At 43.6% G+C, this 21,496-nt stretch overlaps 1 protein-coding gene across 1 annotated transcript in view; it reads right to left on the bottom strand.

Annotated features, from left to right (window-relative positions):
• Positions 1 to 14,028, bottom strand: part of CHST8 (carbohydrate sulfotransferase 8) — a 1,263,676-nt gene extending 1,249,648 nt beyond the window's left edge. Inside the window, exon 1 of the mRNA XM_078669642.1 lies at positions 13,331 to 14,028. The gene's annotated coding sequence lies outside the window, so the exon portion shown is untranslated. The remainder of the gene's footprint in view (positions 1 to 13,330) is intronic.
• Between the last annotated feature and the right edge of the window lie 7,468 nt (positions 14,029 to 21,496).

Genomic DNA, 21,496 nt, shown 5'->3' with positions numbered 1-21,496 from the left:
CGTTTCTCACAGACAGAACCCAGGCCGTCACCCTTGGACCTTACCAATCTGCTAAGCTCTCGTTACCATGTGGGGTGCCTCAAGGCTCATCCCTGAGTCAGACACTATTTAATATCTATGTGTCGGACCTTGCTAATGTCATCAAAGCACACGGGATGAGCCTAACCTCATATGCGTACGACACGCAATTGGTATTGGCCATTAAGGGTGACGGAGGGGAAGTCGCCCAACGCTTCCAAAAGGGAATGACGGAGATAGGAGAGTGGATGGCAACAAATTGCCTGAAACTCAACTCAGAAAAAATTGAGGTAGTTATTTTTGGACCTCTTTCACCAGACTGGTCATCTCATTGGTGGCCTTCCACATTTGGAGCACTTCCAAAGCCAGTAACCAAGGTTAGAAATTTGGGAGTCACCTTTGATGACGGCCTAAATTTCATGGATCATGCAAATAAAGTTGCCTCCACAGCCCACCATAAATTACGCATGATCAGAAAAATCAGTCCGTTCTTGCCAGCAGTCGCCATAAAAACCTTGATTAGTTCCTTGGTCTTGTCATCACTGGATTACTGCAACGGCTTATTTTTAAACACGCAGGTTAGGGTTACGAGAAAGTTGCAGTCGATACAAAATGCGGCAGCACGCCTGCTCTCTGGAATCCCCAGATTTGCGGCCATTTCGGACACTATCAAAAAACTTCACTGGCTGACGATCCAGAATAGGATCAAGTTTAAGTCACTATGTACAGTTTACAAAGCGCTAAATAAGCAAGGCCCGCATTTTTAAACAGACCAATTGGTCCCATATCAACCGTCCCGTCAGCTTCGGTCCTCTAATCGTAACCACCTAGTGATTCCCCGCTCTAAAACAGTGTCATGGGGTGATCGTCGCTTCTTGGTCGCTGCCCCAAGACTTTGGAATACCCTGCCCCAAGACATCGGATCAAGCTCTACACTCATCCAGTTTCGGAAAAGACTTAAGACTTGACTGTTCTCCCAATAGTCCCTATGAAACGAAGATAACTTGCTGGAGTAAATAACACCGATCTGAATCTATGCAAATTGACCAGCGCCAAGACGCCTGCGGGTATTTGTCGCGCTTTATAAATGGCAATAAATAAATAAACCTCTGCCAAGGAGAAAGCTGAAACTGAAGAAGGAAGACTGTCCTGCTGTTGCTCTGCTGGACTGACCTGCTGTTGTTTTGCTGCCAAGGAGAGGGGAAGGACTTTGCTGCTGAGCTGTGTCCCCTGTCTTGAAGGAATCTCCAAGGGCCCGAGTAGAGCTGGCTCCCTGTTTTGAAGTCCCAGGAACAGGACTTCACCCCCAGCTTCCCTGAACTCTGCTGATAGAGTTCTGTCCTTCCTAGAGTGCTTGATCCCGTTGTGGGGCCTCTGGAAGTTGTACCTGTGCTGGGAAGCTTGAAACTAAGCTTGAGAGACTTTTGAAACTGAAAAGTGTCGCTTCGCTCGCTTGCGGAGCGCATCCCCGACAGTGCGAGAAGTTTCCCGCCGCTACGGAGGTCGAGATGGTCGCAGCGCCTGACGCCGCTGCCATAGACGTCGCATCCTTCATTTGCGGGACGGACCAGACCGGTGCGGGAGAATCGAACATCGCTGCGAGTGTCGTCGCAGAGCCTGTCGTTGCTGGGTGGGAACGCCACACCGCTTGCTTGCGGACCGCATCACGTCGCTGCGAGCATCGTCGCAGAACCATCGCATCGAGGAGCTGCGAGAGAGAGGATCACCGCTGGACCGCGCATCGTCGCCTCGGAGATCGTCGCAGCCCCTTCGAGATTGTCGCATCGTGCCTTTGCGAGAACAGACTTCCTACGGAACCTACGCACCGGAATCCATACAAGTGGCCTTCCTCCCCATACAGACCGGATTCGTCGCAACACGCCCGCTGCTGCAGCGGGGCTGTCGCATCGCCTCCCCAGGGTCTCAGGAGCAACGCATCGCTTGTTTTCCACCGCACCAGCTTCTGCTGTTTGGAACTTTGTTGCACCGAAAAGGTACTGTGAGTAAACGTGATGCAACTGTGAACTTTTCACGCATCAGTAGAGAATTCTATCGCCACGTAGAGAATTCTATCGCAACCTAAAGAATTTTAACGCAACCTTAAGAACTCTTTTTGAAACCATATTCTTGAACTGTGTATGTTGGATTTTTGTCGTTTTGGTGTCAGTTTGTGGTGTTTTCACTGTGTTACTGTGATTGTTGGTACAAATACTTTACGCATTGCCTCTGGTTAGCCTAGACTGCTCGTGCCAAGCTACCTAGAGGGTGAGCAGGGGTTATCTCAGAGGGTTATCTCCTTGCCCTGACTAGAAGCAAGGGTCCCTATTTGGAAAGTGGTACCTACCTCTGCCAACTAGTGACCCCCAGTTCTAACACAATAAAACTGTTTAGCCATGATTTATAAAGTATTAATATCCACAATTCAAGATGACATGGATATGGTTGAGGCCTCTTGGATGTTGAAACTAGGGGATTCAGATGTGGATCTGGAATACGCGTTACAGCTGGCAGGAAATCTTTTTTGTTCTACGAATCTTAGAGCACAACACTACAAAACATTATATAACCTATATTCACCCCAGCCAAGCTATTCAAGTGTGGAAAAGGGGATGATGATCAATGCCCGAGGTGTCTTCAGGGGCCTGCAAATTTGGTGCATATGTTTTATTATTTCAGCACGTTATGTAAGATTTGTGCTGAGATTGAAAAATGTTGGGAGGGGCTGCTAGGTGTTAAGATCATCCTATCCCCTGCCCTGATGATACTGGGAACAGACTCCAATTTGGGTTTGAAAAAGGAGGAGGAAGCTTTTGTTTTTATAGGTGTGGCGGTTCTTCGAATATTGCTGGCTGCTGGCTGGAAGGACTCCACGGCTCCCTCTTTTCAGATGTGGTTGTCTAGACTGTTAGGGATCCATAACATAAAACACTCTCTGTATTCTCGGAAGGGCAGAAGATTGAGGGAGCTGGAGCAGAACATCTGGGCCCTCCTTAAGGGTTGGAGGGATTCCCGCTTATAAATAAACCTTCTGTTAGGATAATATGCTTTTCCTGATGCTGATTTGTGTGCAGTATCGCTGTACGTCTCTGCTGCTCTTTTTTTAATGTCTTTTAATGTTTTTTTATTTATCCTCTAGTAATGAGACCCCGTTCTTTATGTCTTGATGAACTGACTGATATCGATCTGTAATGTTATCATTTGTATAATGTATTGTTGTCTAAATGAAGTATTTATGTTTTGTATGAATTGTTGATTGCACCAGGTATCTAAGTTAAAAAAAACAGTTTAGCCATACAAACATTAATATTGGTGCAACAATGATATTATGCTGCATCAAATAAAACTTACAAGGTCCCAAAAACAAGACCTATTGCCTATCCATTGGCATAGCCAATAGAATTCGCTTTTGTAACCTTAGAAGTATTTAGTTATGCAGCACAATTTCCTTGGTGCAACAACGTCAACCGTTGCATAGAGAAACACTTATAAGGTCCCAAAAGCTGGGACCTATTGGCTATGCCAATGCTTGTTCAATTTGTTCTTCAAGCTAAAGTGTTTGGAAGGGGAGTGTGCTCTTTGAACTTATGTCTAATGTTTTTGTTCCACTGATACCAACATTTCTAACACCTGCAGGTCTTAAGTGAAAATCCAGTGAGGGTTTTGCTACTCTCAGTAGGAGAAACTGAAAATTGCACTGCAGTAGCAAACTCCAAACAACAGAACTACAGTAAACAAAGCGTTTGCTATTTAACTGAAAGGGCAGCTATGTGAAATGGGAACAAGCATGCTATTCACATTACTCTGCAATGCCAAATTCTCTAGTATCGTTGATGTACAAAACTTGGTTTATGCAGCTTTCTTGTTGACTGCATCACAGAAAGTCAGAAGTATGGAAATATCCAAGTAATTGGATATAATCACTCTGGAGAACAGACTACAATCTACCGCCTCCAAGCCATCAGAAATTCTGACTTTTCTCCAGCCCTATTGCAAACTTTTTGAGTGTTGTGACCGGGAAACTGCTTCAGTCCTCTTGGTTATATATATGTGCTGCTAGCCCTCGTGCTAATCACACTGCTGACTAAAGGCATAATGTGTTGAGACTGGTTACATGTGGGAAATGGCCAGTACAACGCGGCCATTTCCACGCATATTTAACCATGCATGCATTACAATGCATGCATTGTTACAATGAGTAGCCTTTACCATGCATACCTTTACTACGAAATATGTTGTAAAGGCATGTGTGTTAAAGGCTAAAAATAAAAAAAGGGGGCTTGGGTGGTCTCCCCCCCAAAAAAGCGTGAGAAGAACTGGGGGCTGGGTGGTTCCCTCCCAATAAAAAAAACGCACCTGTAAAAGTTTCTATCTGGAGGTAATCGGGAGGCAAGCGACGTCGTTAGAGAGAATGGAAAGTCACTTCCGTTTCCTCTTAACGACGTGCGACGTCAACATGGAGAAGAGACGACGAGGAGAGGTAAGGGGAATATTAGATTTAAGAAAAGAAAAAAAAGAGGGTCCGATTTAAGGGTTAAGGGCAGGGGAGGGATATTTCTAAGAAGGGTATAGGGGTGAGGGAATAACCTTTACCAAGAGTATGCCCTTACCATGCATGAATTTTCAACGAAAATCGTTGTAAAAGTATGCTTGGTAAAGGAGCATTCGTGGTAAAGGTTATGCGTGGAAAAGGCATGCGTTACAACGGAATGCGTTGTAACATCATACAGCCGTTAACATGCACACACTGACTTCATTTTCTCTAGAAGTAAATATATTTAAAGTGGATGGTGCTTGTTTGCAAAAATACCTAGCACTAAGTGTTACCTATAAAGTGGGTTAGAGATAAATATTCCTCTCACCAGCTCCCGTTTTTTATGCTAAGTTAGAACGCAGACAGAATGCGTGTAGCCCACTATATTAGATATGATCATAGCTCCCAGGCAGTAGTGAACAATTATCTAGCATTTGAAAGGCAAATGCAACTTTAGATGCATTACAACGAAAGTGATATTAGTGTAGCGAGATGACGTTGTAAAATCTGTATTTTATAAAAGATGTAAAACTTTTTTTGTAAATTACAGTCAGCAGCTTAAGTAACCATAGAACCAGTAACCCTGTGACAAAGGGATATGCGCAACAGAGGCAATCATTTGCCTATGAATCTCATTGGGAAAGACCAGGCAAATTGCACATGTGTATTTTTGGTCCAGGAAAGCGACTTCAATCTAGTTAGGCAGACGAGAAATCAGTTGCTCTCACTAAAAGCAGAGCAGCCAGGCTGGAGCCTCTTAACACTGTTTGCCTTATTGAGTGTCAGGTTATCAATCAAAAGTGTGCCTTATATATTCTGCTTGATTAGTTTGCCTAAGGATTAGCTATGAAGTTTGTGGTCACTCATAACCAATTGTCTGGGTTTGCTTTCTAAGCTTGGAGTTAGCACTTCGATGTTATCCTTAAGTTATGGTACAAGCCCTACTTAGCTTCAGTGCTGTGATCTACAATTATTCCACTGTTATTTCATGTGCCAGCACATATGTTCATCCATAGAAAATGTTCAAACTGTAAAATATGTTTCCTCAGAGAACTCTCTAAAGGTGAAACATGCTAGTAAAATATTAGAGTGCTCCAAAAATATTTAGTGCGATGTGGAAATGGTAGGGATTCTGAATACGGTTTGATAGTCTAGCCGAATGTAACCAATCAATATTTAGTTCCTGTGAGCCATTTGATTTACAAACTTCACTTCCCTTATAACTACTGGCTGGAATTTACTTACTTGTTCAAGTTGGTACCTATACTCACAAAGAGATTATAAGGCTGCTTGAATTCAATATAGGCAATGATGCCGGCTGATGCATTTGGGTTTCACACTGAGCGACCGCTGTAAATATGCTATGTGTACCTTTTGTAGATTAAGGGGAAGTTATTCTGTGAATTTGGTTTGGCTCCTTTTTGAAAAACTCATATTATTCGGTTTTCAGTACAGTTGCATCTGAGACTAAAGGGCAAAAGAAATAGTTGCGCGGAATCTCGCTTTCCGCAGTTTTAATTTGCTGCTTGGACAGTAGATTCCTGGACTTGATGGCTACATAGGATGCAGAACATAATTGACTAGAGTGGGTCACTCTCATTACTTGTGGCGTTTTTCACGGGCCTCTACATGACTTTATAATACGTACTACTCATATGTGTTTTTGCACCCAAAATATCCTAGCAGTGTATATCATTCCATGGATTTTGTGTCACAAGCCTGCCACGACTTCTTATCCTGTATGATCTTCAAGACATCAACACATTTCTTTCTACTCACCATCTTAAAAACGTCACATAAGGAGTTTGGCATTCTTTACAAACCCACATTTTTGACAATTATTACGCACCTGCAATTTGTGATATTGACACGCAAAAATGAGCAGACGCATAATTACCACACAATCGTGAGTTTCAGACTTCAGAATGGGGATAATGTGCTAACTGCATGTGGTTCTTCTGTGAAGAGGCGCAGGTACCCAAAATGTGTGTTATTTTAGTTCAAGATTTGAGGCAGTTATGACCTTGTAAAAGTCCTGTGGGCAAACAACCTAGCTGTGGCCGATTGGCGCCCGAACTGCAGTCTCAATATCGGTGCAAATAGGAGATTGTGCTTCAGTGGCATTAGCAGGAGAAAAATGAGCCATTCTGTTTCAATGAAAATTGAAGAGATCAGACTTATCGCAGTGGGTAAATATTTCCGTACTAGAAGCTGGAACAGTGGCTTATTTTTTAATTTATAAACACTTTTCACATAATAAGCACCTAGCCACCTTTGTGCAGCAGGCATCTGTGATATCATTTTATTTCTGTATTTAGTAGCATACCATCAGTGTCTATGTACACTTTGCTGCATCTCAAAAATGTCATCGATTTTGTTTCTCTTTGACAGTCGTTAACGAGGCTCCTGATGACTTATGTCCGTGTAAAATAGTGAATCTCATGCATTTGAACTCGTCGCTGAAAGTTGGCTGGATGGCTCAGTAAGGTAAACTTTTCCCACTACTATATGCAGGTCACAAGTTCAAATCCTACTGGGTTGCTATATTGAGTACTTCTAGATTTGTAACATTAACATCTGCTATTTATAGTGCTTTGAAATGGCAGGAGTGTGGTATGAAACATGATCTAAATATAGTTATTATTTATGGAAATCTATTTCTGTAGACCAGCATTCTACTTTTTATAACAGGATTTTCAATGTTGGTCCATGGGGGCTTGTTTCATTCCATATTTTCAAGATAACCACTGCGTAAATGAGCTCTATTTAGATTCATTGTTATGCAAATTTAAATTATATGGACATACTGAAAATCTGGCAGGGACAATGTCCTCCAGAAATACCGGCAAAGATGCCAGATTATGCATAAACGTACAGTTTGCAAAATGGGAGTGGTTTATATTTTGCTTCTCAAAAATAGTTAATCAGATTTTCAAGCCAACGTTCACAATTCTTCTGCCTGTTAGCCCATCATTAAAGCATGTGGTGTGTTTTGTGTGCCAGGGCAGGATTCACCGTTAGTACCAACTCGTGAAGCTTTATTAGTAGGAGATCATGGATGGAAGGGGAAGGTAAGGGGCTAGTAGAGGTTGTGGATATCAGATGTACACACAATATCTCCTCACTTTTACTCCGTGGTTAGAGAGTCACTACCTCACAAAGGATGACTTTCCAGTTGGCTGAAAACTGAATCTTGCTTTTTGGAAAGCAGGATTCTTCCACCGGTGGCAGGTCTAGCTTCACTCAAAAATGTCTCAGTTCTTTACGGATAAACGGGTGGGGATGTGACAGTCAAACCACAAATGCTGGGACTGGCTACCAGGAGTAACATCAAAAGTCTTGGCTTGCTTTTATTTATTCAAGCTAGACACCAGGAGTGGACCGTGAAGGTAAGAGCTACAAGGGAAAATTAAATAATTAATGTTCCCTCATCGTCTTCAGTCAAAATCCCACCCTACCTGGCCCACCACCATTTCCTGCACAGCCATGGCTGCTAGACACCTCGATACGCCTGATTCTCCACTAGGATGAGAGCCCGAATGCAAAGCAAGAAGGAGCTCTCATCTCGTCATCAGTCCTTTCCTCTTTTGTAAGGCTACCTCTACTGAATTGCTCTTTAGGATGTCAAGTGTCTTCCACAAGAGAATTTGAACATGAGACAAAGTTGAGATAAGACCAAACAAGCCGAAGTTAATGGCAGAACTGATCTTACAATAGGGAAATCCATATTCTAAGAACATAATATTCAATTTAGCAGTTAGCCACTAACATGATCCCAATAATTACTAAGTGCATATTGTCACTGGCACCAGCACACAGACTGCAATAAGATGATATGGAAGTAAATATGAACCTAAAGACACCGTCCTGCATGAAAATAACGAAAGCACATCATCAACAATACTAAATATCACAAAACAAATATGACATTTGGAACACAAGTATTGTGGTTAACACCACCAATCCCATTATGTGGTTACATGTTACTATACAAAGTTATTATGTTTATTTCCAAAGCATCTACGTGCTGCGTAGGCTTCATAATGCTGTGACTGACCACGTTTGATGGCTAATTGGACGTTTTAAATGAACAATGAAGCAACTGATAACTTTAGATGGCTGTAGCTGGTACTGAGCGGGCCATGTCATTGATATGCCCTTCTACAGGGCAATAGCTCGCTTAATCTTCCCGACGGCCCCCGAGCGCCTAGAGACCCTTACGGGTGATTGTGCGCTTTACAAATGTGGACTTTACTTTTACTTTACTTTACAGTGGCATTCAATGTAGGCCGTGAAGCAATGGTTTCCTGACCAACTTTAAAGATCACCACTTGCTATATAAAGAAGTTTCACTCAGAATGGATATGAATAAATGCATCTTATGAGGCTAGCCTGAAAATCAGACATGGATCAGACCCCCCTCCACCACCCCACGGGCCCACTAGACATCTGTGAATAGGCGCCTTACAAAGCAATGCATGAGTGAGCACACAGTAAAATATAAAAATGGATACTGTAATCATCCTAACAAATAAGTAGTGAAAATAATTTCTGAACAATACCAGTGAACTTCTGGAAGTCCGTAGCAATATTTTTATGTCGGAAATATTTAGCCTGCATCCATTATTTCGGATTTGGAGTCATCCCCCGTCCCTCCAGTGGGGCTCCATTGTTGCATGCCTTCATAACTGTACTGGAATATTGCAGACAGCACCCAGGGGTTATCCAGACACCAAAAACACTTAAACCACCTCTCTGGATTTACAACTATTCCCAAATCATAAACCAGTTGGAACCAACATCCTCCAGCTACAACTCAGAAATTGCCAGACTGTTCTGATCTGCAAAGTAGTACACAACAGGTTGCACATCTAATAGCAGGAGTAACGCAAGGGGCGGCAGGCAGAGCTCACACACTTGGATACTTAAATATATCGGAAACTCGTTTTTACAGGGATCAAATCATTCCTGGCTTAATGAGAATAATAGTTTATACAATCCTACGGGATAAACTATTATTACATACGTTTAACATCTTGTTCAAATCGGTTTTCATTGCAAACATTTAAATGCATGTCTAAAGCGCTGAAATCGCTCGAGCCCGAGCAGTTCGAATATGCTCAGATCACACGGAGCCTGGGAGTACTTTCTCCCAGGGGACCCGTCTGCTACAGCACGATGAGCTCACACCATCAAAATACACTAATTACAAGCATGCCCGCATGCAGATTGTGTGCAATTTACAGCGATTTAGATGTAAACCTTCCAACAAGTAGCTACAAGACAAAAAAAACACCCAAGACATTGCTGGCCAATTCACATGATTAGGACTTTGAAAATCTCATCTGCATTTCCACCCCTCCCCCGTTCATCTTCTACAGAGCAGCAGCGGGCACTTCAATATCTCGGGACAGATGCTACTGCGGAGCGCTCCGGCGTATGAATGCCTTTCTGTGGGATTCTATGTGTAATAAAGGTGTGTTTTTGCTTGTGGGTTTTGATTCGTTTCTTTGAAGCTTTGTGCAAAATCGTGGGCTCGATTCGAAGCTGGCACCGAGGCTCATAATTGCATTCCTTGCCTTCAGTTTATGAGTGTTCAGTTTCTTGCACATGCATTATTGATTTTTAGATGAGCTATTCGCGGTACACGTGTTTCTGGTGTGCGGAAGGGAAGGTTGTTCATCGCTGGAGGTGGGTGTCCCGGTCCTGCACTTTAAAGAGAACATGTTGTAAGCGTGATATTTGGGTTTGCAACACCAGGATCTCTGCAGAACAGGTGGGCACACCTGCCAGATCCCCTGCCCACCGTGGGCACTCAAAGTCTTTAGTTTACTTCACTCCACCCCACCAATCCGATAACCGTAAGCTGGCTCGAAGCAGGTGCGTGCAGAGTTCATGAGGAAGTTGGTGACATCAGACACGTAAGTGTAAAAAGAACTGAAACCAGCCATCTATTTTTAAACATACAACCATCATAAAAGGGTCAGGTGAAAGTTATTGCAAGAGGGAACAAACCCTGCTTGCTGGGGACGGAAAGACGGACCCTCGCTTCAAATCCGCTGAGAGTTTCACAAAGAACACTGGCTTAGCATAGGAAACTCGGAGCCACATGTCATCCACACTGGCATGTGCACCCCCACCTCCTGCAACAACTGATACCCGCTGATGCAACTTTTAGCTGCTCCTTATAATCTGACTTAACTGCGATGCAACTGTTGCACACATATCGGGAGTCAGAAGTCTGTCCATACAGGTCAACAGCCAAGTGCCCTGTAAATACTGTCAGTGAGGGCTTCAATGAAGGGCTAGTCTGATAATCAACTAGTGATCTGATTGCATCAGAGGAAGGGGTTTATGCATTTAAGGGTGTGCCATTCTCTACAGATTAGTGAACTGCTGGAAGGAGAAGTGAAGAGAAGCCAACTTCTCTACCACGTGAATCCTGAAGCAGTTTTCTACAATCTGCAGAGTCTCGCCTAGGACAAGTTATTCAACAGCCAAGGCATCACAACAAGTAAATGAATAGATGCAACCACACAGGTTAATGACAAAGGATGATTAGTAGCATCACATTAGGTACACTGATCCAACATGGCGTTCAGTACAATGCCTCAACATGACCACTGTGACTGGACTGACAATCTGCCTGTTCTGTGAGCACACTACAGAGATCCTATAAGGTGAAATTAAGTAAGCCTTCCCATGAAGCAGTTTATTCCCCTGATGTTATAACACCTGCTGTAAGAGTCATAATAAAGTAAATGACACAAAAGCTACAATAAAATAACAAAACTGCATTTAAGTCCAGCTTTTATCAAACATTAGGCAAGGGCACCAAACTAAAGCTACGGAGATACGCCAATAATACCCTATTTTCCATTGGTTGTTGACCCCTCAGAGCCCCCCCCCCCCACTACAGCTGGAGTACAAATCTAAATCCAATGTGCCACAGACACTCCTACACTTGAGTATTTACCTTTGCCTCTAGGGCAGTGTTTATCAAACTGAGGGTCACAAAAGTCCAAGCCATAAAAAATGATGCCTTTAAATTCTGTATTTATCATGTCACATTAGCTGCTCTTCAAAAGCAGAGGTCAAATGTCAGGCTGTCTTCTGACAAATGGCTACTTATTTGCAGTCGCAGAAAGTACAGTGAATTATGTGACAAGCTTGCTGGGGTCCAGGGAGTGTGATAGAAAAGGCTGTAGGGTGTCAGTTTGTTTTGGTAGCACACAACAAATTGTAAATACCTGTGAATGAACAGTACACATTCAGTAGTTGGGAAATTATAAATGAAGCACATTTTATTGCAATTATGAGGTGTGATGAAAACAAAGATTTGAATCGGGTCTAAGCAAATCAAGACATTTTATTTGGAGATTAACAGATGATAAACATGCACTGAAACGCGATTTCCCACACTATCATGTGTGTGCGCCATATAATTTTATCAGTACAACTGTGCACAAATTTAGTGGCCATTTCAGTTGAATATATTCGGTTTGTAAATGATGCTTTACTTGCATTAAAAATTCACCCGCCTCATGTTAATTGAAGGTAGGTGGGTCCTGAAAGGTTCGTCTAAAAATTAAGCTGTTGTTCTAAAAGGTTTGGGGAGCACAGCTATATAGTTTAACATTCCAGTACTCTTAGAATACAGTCCTCCTTTAAAAGGGCTATAAACATCCCCTCATCTGGAGTTCAGGTATGGGCCTCTGACCTACGAATTGCATTAGTGTTGCAGCAGAAGTGGTCAGCAAATCAATATGTGGAAGTATGTACGACAGGAGCATGCCTGTTAGCCATGAGTAGGGAGCTTAGTAGTCAATTGGTCAATCAGAACTCATTGTGCATCCTAAGGGGTAGATGTTTGTACTATAGGAATAGGGTGACAGAAGTTCACAGGGAAGGGCGTCTGTACCTAAGCAATATGATGGCATATAGCACACGAGTAAAGGGGGGCTCCAGTCCATGGGGCGGAGGTCTGTACTTCAAGAGTAGTAGAAGGGACACTTTGAACATCAGGCGCTTCCACAACAAGTCACAGGTTCCTAAGAACTCTATACAGGTGTAACAAGAGCACGCTTTTCCTCAAATCAGAGCTCTGCATTCAGTTCATAGCAGGAAAGAGGACTTTATAAATTCTGTAAAGTTACATTCTACCTACATAGGAAGAGGGCAGATTTCTCAAATTGTTGGGGCGAGACATGAAACACTACACTATTCTTTAAGCAAGTCCTCCACATAGTTAGAAACGGGAACACGTGCACGAACGTGAATTCAATACCATAATAATCATTGCCATACTCTGATGTCTATCACTGCATTAGTCTGGGGTATAGGACTCCATCAATATAAGTGAAGAGAATGCATCACCTTAAGGGACGGTACTGATTCAACCCCGGGTATTTAACTCACTCTGAGTAGTACTGAAAGGGTACCACTGATTCACACTGGGGGACAGGACTGGTGCACTGAGAGGCTTTCGGCCACTTCAATACGAGGACTGAGGACACTGCTTTATTTTGCGTGTTTGACTAAGGAACGCCTAGAGCAATGCCCTACTGGGATGATGGAAAAGGCATAAATACTGTGGAAAGTTTAAAAACCAGTGTAACGCCGCTCGTGACAACACAATAAACGCGACGCTAGACAAGAAGTAGTAAAAGTTCCACACTACCAAGCAGGCAGGAAAACGCATGAATAGGTAGGATACAGCCAAGAAGGCGGAATGTCAGCGGAGGTGCAGTTTGCTGTAGGAGCCCTGGCGCTGGTACTAACCTGGTGAGTGACACGCGTCATTCAGAAGCAGGGCGCACGCATCCCAGGGGCAGCTGTTAAGTCCTAGTATCCAGAGGCAGGGCGATACACCGGGTGTCTCAGCTCTCCATCCCTGCAGCCCTGGTGTCCTCCCATAAGCATCCCGTGTCAGCAGCAGGAGCAAGTCCGACGGCTCCACGCGCGAGGAGCGGCAGGCATTGAGCGCTACCAGCGCGCGCGTCCCTTCGCCTCCCTCCAATCCGTGGCGGCGCGCGCTCTCGGCTCCGTTGCGCGTGCTCCCCTCCCTGCGCGTGCTTCGTGTCGTCTTACGCGGAGACGGTCGAGTCCCGTCTGATCTTCATTCTCAGGACGCGCGCCGGTCCCTGATCAGGTGTGCCGCTCGCTCATGCGCAGACGACACTCAGACTGCCCCACAGCTGTGCAGCGGTCGTTGGATCCTGTTGCGTTCTGTGCCCCTGTTTCAGCGCGCAGCAGGGCAAGGTGCTCTCGCGCCCACTGAGCTGCTATCCCTGCTCCGCCCTGCTTCGGGTTCAGCCGGGACTCGAGGCCTCCACAGCAGCCGTGGCTCCAGGTAACACCAAATCCCCGCGGGGTCTGTAAAAGCTAACAGCGTGCAGCTGAGACCCGACTTTCCACCATGGAAGCAGACAAATTGGCAAGGAAGCGGCTCGGGGCTGTTCTTCTTCCTAGCTCCGAACTCCCAAGTGAGTCCGGCTGACAACCAAGTCCTGCCCCTCAAAGGGCTATTTCACGATAGTAAAATCTCGAAACAAAGATGGACCTTCGTGATTTCCCTTTACAGCCTCAGGACAAGAGATGAATGCATGAGGCACTTTAATTTTTTTTAGCTATTTTATTTGAATCCAAGAAAAGTTATCGCTACTTATATGCTGCATTCCTTAAACGGAACTGTTTCTAGGCGCTTGGAAAGTAGATGTTTTAGTACCATGCGGGATGATTTTTGTGTCGCAATCAATGGAAGCTTTAGGCCTTTGGATGTGTAATTGGTCTGCACCGCAAGCTTACGCTAGCGACAAGAGATTAATTATGCTCTTGATATGTTACCGAACACCACACTTGAACTAAAACACATATTGTCTGCACAAACCTACATCTTTTAGGCGCAGAGATCTGAAGTCATTGCTCAGAATCTCACGTTGTTCTAAATGGCTTCGGTACTTGATCAAAAGGAAAAGCATTGAAGGTCGATGGTCGGCTACTTAGCCTCACGTCCTCCCATTTTTCATTTTGCAATTCGGAATACATCGAAATAAATACTTGTGGGAGACTGGCTGGTCCAGAGCAACATTTTGCAGCGCTTGGTCACATCATTTGATAAAGTTATGATTGGCGAAGCGATGCTAATAGCTTTAAAACGCAATATCATTTTGTGTTTGTTATACAGTCAAGCAGTTTAAATCTGGTAAACATGTTGTGAACATCTGCGAAAACATTTTTAAAATTCAAAATAAAAATAAAAAAGGTACAAAAAGCCTAATTAAAATGTACGTTAATGTCTCTCACATTATTGCTATTTAAATTAGCAGTTCAGACGTTAATGCAGTGTGCAAAAAGCAGAGTGCTTTTTCCAGAAACATTAAGCAGCTTGAGACGGGTTGCGCCATACAGATCAGAGCATAAATAGAGTTATCCGTCATCCATTCAATCCTATATTCTTATTTTTAGGGCAACCATGGTCTCTGGACCCAGGAATTCTACCGTGTTACCTATTTCAAAGGAAAGTGATCAATGTGTAGTTGTGCTAGTGCAATACTGGTCTTCGGATAAGAACCCCCCCCCCTCCATATCACTCGTATTTAATTATACTTCTGGAAGGTTTGGAATGCCTACACCCAAAAAGCATACTCTTTATGTCATAGAATATGAGTTTCAATAAAATTCATATGAAAAAATGGCAATCAGTTGCCATGATTACCCCCCTATGAGAAGACATTTAGTAACTTCTTTATTCTGAGTGAATTTCTCCGACTAAGTGTCTGTAAGTAAGCAGTCGGTGCATATTTTGCCCTTTTGTGGCACACAGTCTTAGTGCTTTTTAAAGTATAATTGTATATACTTTCAGCCTTGAAACTACCCTAGGCCTGTGTCGAAACACTTGTTGGCTGTTTATTTAGAAATTCTGATTGGAGACTATCACCAAGAATAAATGAAGATATTAAAACACATTCTCATCAGCGTCCTATTTCTTGAATGCCATTTTTACCTATTAACTTTGTTGAGGCTGATATTCTAGGCCATAAATATATGCTGTTTGTTGTGAGAAATTGGGTTACTGGTTGACTAGGGTGTGAGCCCTGGTCAAGCAGAAACCACAATCCTTGTCAGGGTAAGGCACAACAAACCCCAAATTAGCCTGTGCTCAACCCCTCTAGTAGCTTGGCACGGAGCAGTTAGGCTTAGCTTTGACACAATGTGTAAAGTATTTGTGCAACACTTAAAACAGTAATAAAGTGAAAATACTACACAAAATGGATCCCACACCAAGTTAGAAAAAGAGAGCAAAATGTAATAAATAAAACGGCTGGACTGGCCAGACACAAAGGAGCAGCCTTCTAGAGTGACGTTTGCATCCACCAATTGGGGTCACGCTTACGGTATTTTGGGGGAGGTGGGGGGCGCTGAGAAGCCCCCGTCGGTGCTCGTTATAACTTTTTTAAATTGCCAGGATTGTAAATAACTGTGATGTTGGGCTCCTGGGGGCTCCACAAAGAGCTGACCAGCCTGGGGACCCCACAACTCACTAACAACCTCAGTGCTAGGCCTCTAGAGTGAAAGTGGGACTCCTGGGGACCCCACAAAGAGCTGACCAGCCTGGGGACCCCACAACCTGCTAACCCACTAGTAACCTCAGTGCTAGGCCTCGAGAGTGAAAGTGGGACTCCTGGGGACCCCACAAAGAGCTGACCAGCCTGGGGACTTCTGCTGCCCTTGCTGCCGGTGTAATAACTCGCCTTGAGCGTACCACTGATCCAGCGGCCTATAGGAAATATGTCATAAACTACACTACCTAACTTCACCGCTCACATTAAAAATCACTACTTAAAAACATGGACCCATTAACAAAACCTGACATATTTTGACCAACTGAATCATGTGGCCTAATTAAACTTATATACAACTTATATACATTTATATACATCAGCGGTAAATAAGGACATTACTCAAACAAATCCTAACTATTTAATTGGCCACCATGGTGATGGCATCTAGCTAATGATAACCTGCATTCCTGAAATAACAAGACCAGCTTGTTTTCAAAAAGTAATATTTTATTAGCTATTTATTAGAATTATAAGTATATGATTTAATAGTGCATTTGTATTAGAATCATTGTAAGCATATTCAAAAGCATCATATAGATTTCAGTTTATTTGCAAAGAATTATAAATTTAGCATTTTCTCAAAACCGAAGTCTCTAAATTAGCTAAATAAATGGAAATAAAGTAAAGTCTTTAGAGTATCTTACGTGCTCCAAGTAAAGTCCAACAGCCTCATCCAAAGGTTAGAAAGCAGCCGCGCGACCCAACCACGGGGCATGGATCTTTATACCTTTCTGCGCTAAACTAATCTAAGTAAAAGTAAAACTTTCCGCAAAAGTCGATGTCCCATTGGCTCATGAATGACAAGTGACATGTCACCCCATAATTTTAAAACATCAGTTCCGTCACTTTCTTAGACTCCATTGTCTCTACTGTACGTGATCCGAGGCTTCCTTTGCTTGCAACAATTTTGCCATAGTCTTTCACTAGTTTCATTTCACTTCCTCGGATGCCAAGTTATCAAATGTTCTTTTTGCCGGTTCCTGACCTTGGCCACGTCCGACCAGAATAATGTCAGAGCCTCATCGCAGTTCAACAAGTGTTACTTCGATGGTAAACTTTTAGAAAGGACATCTCAGACTTCGTGCAGAAATTATATTCATCTTTTTAGTAAACTCGAGTGAACTAGGCCCAAAGCAGTCAACTTAATTTCTCTAATGTATAAACAAACACAAGAAAATAATTAATGAAAGAAATATTATTCATTCTGTTTCCACCCTTTGTTTGCTAAGTATTTAACCCACCCATTAGTCTAATGTTACCTAGCACAAAGCAAACAAATAAAGCAGCATTTTATATCTACCAGTCTTCATAATTCCACGAAATCCTTTATGCACCTATAGAGAGTAGAATGACATCACATAGACAAGGAAGGCAAAATAAGCACATGCCACTTTTAAATTTCAGCTGCAGTTAGTTATGACATGACAGAACGACAAAATTAATTCATTATTTTTGCACGAACAAAAAGATGCAACAGTAATGCACATTTATGAGCACATGTGTTAGTTTTCCCGCGTGTAAAAGTTTAATCTAAGTTGATTTAATACAAATACATCACAAATCATTAATAAGATTATTTTATTTTATGGAAGTATGACTTCACGAGTTGGAATAAAAAGTTATTCTCTATCTCGCTCCATCACCACTGACCTTTCTGGACCCTTGACTGCCTCCACGGACCCGCCCGCCCGTCTCCTGCTGCCCAAGTGCTCTGAATCCAGCTAGAGCGAGGCCGCCGAGAGGAGACCGGCGAGGGGCAAACTACATCCCCCAGAAGCCCTTGCTGGGGTCCGTGTCACCTGGGAGCGCCAGGCGGCGCATTTAAACCGCATCAGACCCGTCTCGCGGGACGCCGGGCGAAGCCCGGGCCAAGGGCGGGCCCGTTTTAGCCCGTTCTAGACCGAGCTAGACTGGGCTGGGCCACCCTCCGTGGTTTCTCTTTTCAAGCAACATACACCTCGACGGACCAGGTACCTCCATTTAGTCAACTATCGTTGTTGCTGGTAGACCTAACATACCTCTCTAGGAAGAGTCCGAGATTTATCCATCATGACCCGGGAGACTAAAAGTAAGACAGCTATGGCCAATGCTTTACCTACCGGCCCTATTGACCGCTTCATTACATGGACTAACAAAGTCATTAATCAAAGCATATCCCTTCTAGAGCGAAGGGTTTCATACGACCTCGCTATCGCCAGAAGGTCGTCATTGGGCCCCATAGCCTTAGCCCAATCTCCGCTTAAACTGTCAACAGATATACCAGTGTTAACACAATCACCAGTATTAATACAATCATTGCAACTACAGCCAACTGTCTCAGCAGAGATCCATTCAATTCCGAGATCTATTGATCTTTCTTTCTCGAATCTCTCATTAGACACAGACACCCTAGGGAACTTAGAAAATACACCTGACCTTCAGTTATTACTGTCCCAATAACCAAGCACAGGCTCTCAGCACACGGGGGTAAAGGAGGGAGCTGTCCCTAAGCAGAAAAAAGACAAGAAAAAAGACAAATCAAAAAACACCAAGGCCACTCCTAACAAAGAAAGACCAAATTCTTCAAATATGCAGGGTCTATCAAATGCTCCACCCACTCAATCTATCAACTTAACAGATCAACCTGTAAATTTAACTTTTCCAGCTACAGCTAATACTGGGGAGCCTTGCGGTCTATGTAGCACAAATACTCAGCTCCTGGCAAGCTTTAGGGAAATCCTAAAACACCATCTTCAACCCCTAGAACGTAGCATAATGGCTATTGAAAAACAACTTGCAAAATTGACCCAAAAATCATCTAGTCAACATAGCATGACCCAACCTAATATAGGGGCTAGTAAGGGAATTTCCATAAGCTCCAGTGTTCAAGGCGGTTTAAAAAACATCTGTGAATCCAAAGCTTTAAATGCCCCAACACTTCAAACTACGCAATCAAACGTCAATAAGCCTCACATCCCCGTTCCCCCCACTCCTACCTCTGGAAGCGGGTTAACAGATACGACCCCGACTACCATCCCACACCAGTTAGCTCCTCCTCAATTTGTACCAACTCAGCCGACTCCTGATAAAGGATCCGTCCAGCCACAATCTCAGAGACCAATTCCACCTTTAATTCCCCGGCACCCCACGCTAAATGTACCAGGTGACGGGAAAAGGGGGTTTAAGTCCAGACGCTCGATTCACCTTCCACGAGAAGCGTCCCCCTTCACCGTCATTCTTACGGGGGTTCCGGAACTCCCGGAAACTACGAAGGAACCATCCTGGTCCCTTCAAAATAAGGTCCTACAGTGGCTCAATATTAACAGGCCAACAAAATCTGCCTATACTAGTAGAATATCCACAGTGCGTAGAGTATCGTGGATAGGCACAGAACCTAAGAGCATACAGGGAGATTGTATAATAGTTAATTGTGAAGACCCGGTTACTGTCGATCATATCTGCTCATGGCCAGTCCTAGCCAAGAGCGGGGGGATTGACGCTTATCGTCTTTCCTTCTTCTACCCCCCGAAATATAACAACCAATATAACAACCAAAATCCAATGGCTCTAAATTGGGAGCATTCACTGGAGAGACCTTGGGACTATGAGGGTCCCCGGCTTACCCAGAGAAATATCAGCAGAGAATGGCAATCTCGGCCCTGGTTTTCTAACAGAGAACAGGTTCCTCCGGCGGGATGGCAAGGTCTCCCGACAAGAAACAGGTATGACTGTCTGGAAATGGTCGATTGACCGTCAGCCACCCCACAGTGCACGATTCAGCTTCGGAGAACACCTACCCCCCCATCGACTACAATGAAAGCCTTGGCGAATTTATCGATAAACATAAATCCGTCACTCTCTACTCCTATTAATGCCCAATCCCCATTACCTTTATCTTGTCCTGCTGTTCCCACAGGTCCCGTTGTGGAGGACTTAGAAGCCTTTCCTGGTCATATGCCCCCCTTGATCGAGGGACCCAAGTCTCTTTTACACACAGAGACTCGGACTTGCCCTCTCCAACTAACTATGACCGATAATGCAACCACAGTCTCTAATCAAGTAGGTGACTCCCTTCCATCTAACGAGTTGTCCTTATCCGTTCTATATTGGAATATTGCTGGTCTTCGTACCAAGACCAATTTACAATCGTGGGCGGATATGACCAATCAGAACCACATCCTTTGTCTCCAGGAGACTTGGCTAACGGTCCCCGTCCATCTGGTGGGCTATAAAACTTTCTTCATTGCAGCAACACAGGGTTTGTTCGGAAGACCTAAGGGTGGTCTAACTGTTTACGTAACCAACATCTTACCCCTTACAAAAATTACCCCTTTAAAAGAAGAAGTGTGTTACCAAATCCTAAGTATCCATGTTGATAATAGATTTGTTTTCCTTTTGGTGAACCTATATAACAATCTTGCACCCACCGATTGTGAGCAGATAATAAATGAAATAACCACCTGCCTAAAGTCACACCTGAACAAATCATCGTCTCTCTCTCTTTACATCATTTGGGGAGGCGACTTCAATATCCCACTTTGCCCTAACTACAGAAATGGGAATTGTGGACTGAACGACGAGATCGATTCCCCTCTGGCCCATTTCGTACATAGCTCCAATGGGAATTCTCTGAATGAAAGCCTTGTCACGTTAGAGTTAGACTATGCGAATAACTTGGTTCACCCTCAAGTCGACTTCTCCACAACATTCCATGGTAGGGGTCTGTCCTGTACAATCGATTTTATTCTTTGCTCACAGAACCTAAAGGGCCAATTGGCAACATTTTCCACAGGTACAGACAGTTCCAGTGATCATTACCCTAATAGAATTATATTACAACCACAAACAGTATCACTTCACACGAATGTCAGAAGCCTGTTAACGCAGGAATCATCAAGAATGGACAAATTGAACGGGTTTTCAGTGAAATGGGCTAAAATAGACCCTGACGCAGTAACACAGAAAGTCCTTAAAAAAGCCATCTGTTCTGTTAACGACTGCCTAGACCCCTGCTCATCCCCCCAAACAGTGTTGGCTACCTTCGGTAGGATTCTGGGAACAATAAAAGAGGAACTAACGCGCACCATCGGCCGAGGGCTGGTTTAATTCCTGGGTGTCGGAAAGCACTTTCAAATCTCAAGGCAGCTCTCCAGATCACCCCGAGGGACCCCCTAGAGATAGCAAAATTAAGAAAACTCTATAAGGCCGAAAGGGCAAAACGAACTAAAGATATTAAAGCTAATTTGTGGTCACAACTTCACCTCAGCTGTCGATCAAGGGATAGTGGACACTTCTGGCGTGTGGTAAAATCTCCCTTCTTGTCAAACTCGTCGTCTACTCAACA

Source organism: Lissotriton helveticus, chromosome 12, assembly GCF_964261635.1.
Source record: "Lissotriton helveticus chromosome 12, aLisHel1.1, whole genome shotgun sequence".
NCBI lineage: Eukaryota > Metazoa > Chordata > Amphibia > Caudata > Salamandridae > Lissotriton > Lissotriton helveticus.
The sequence above is the reverse complement of the archived record's forward strand: the minus strand, read 5'-3'. Positions and strand labels throughout refer to the sequence as shown.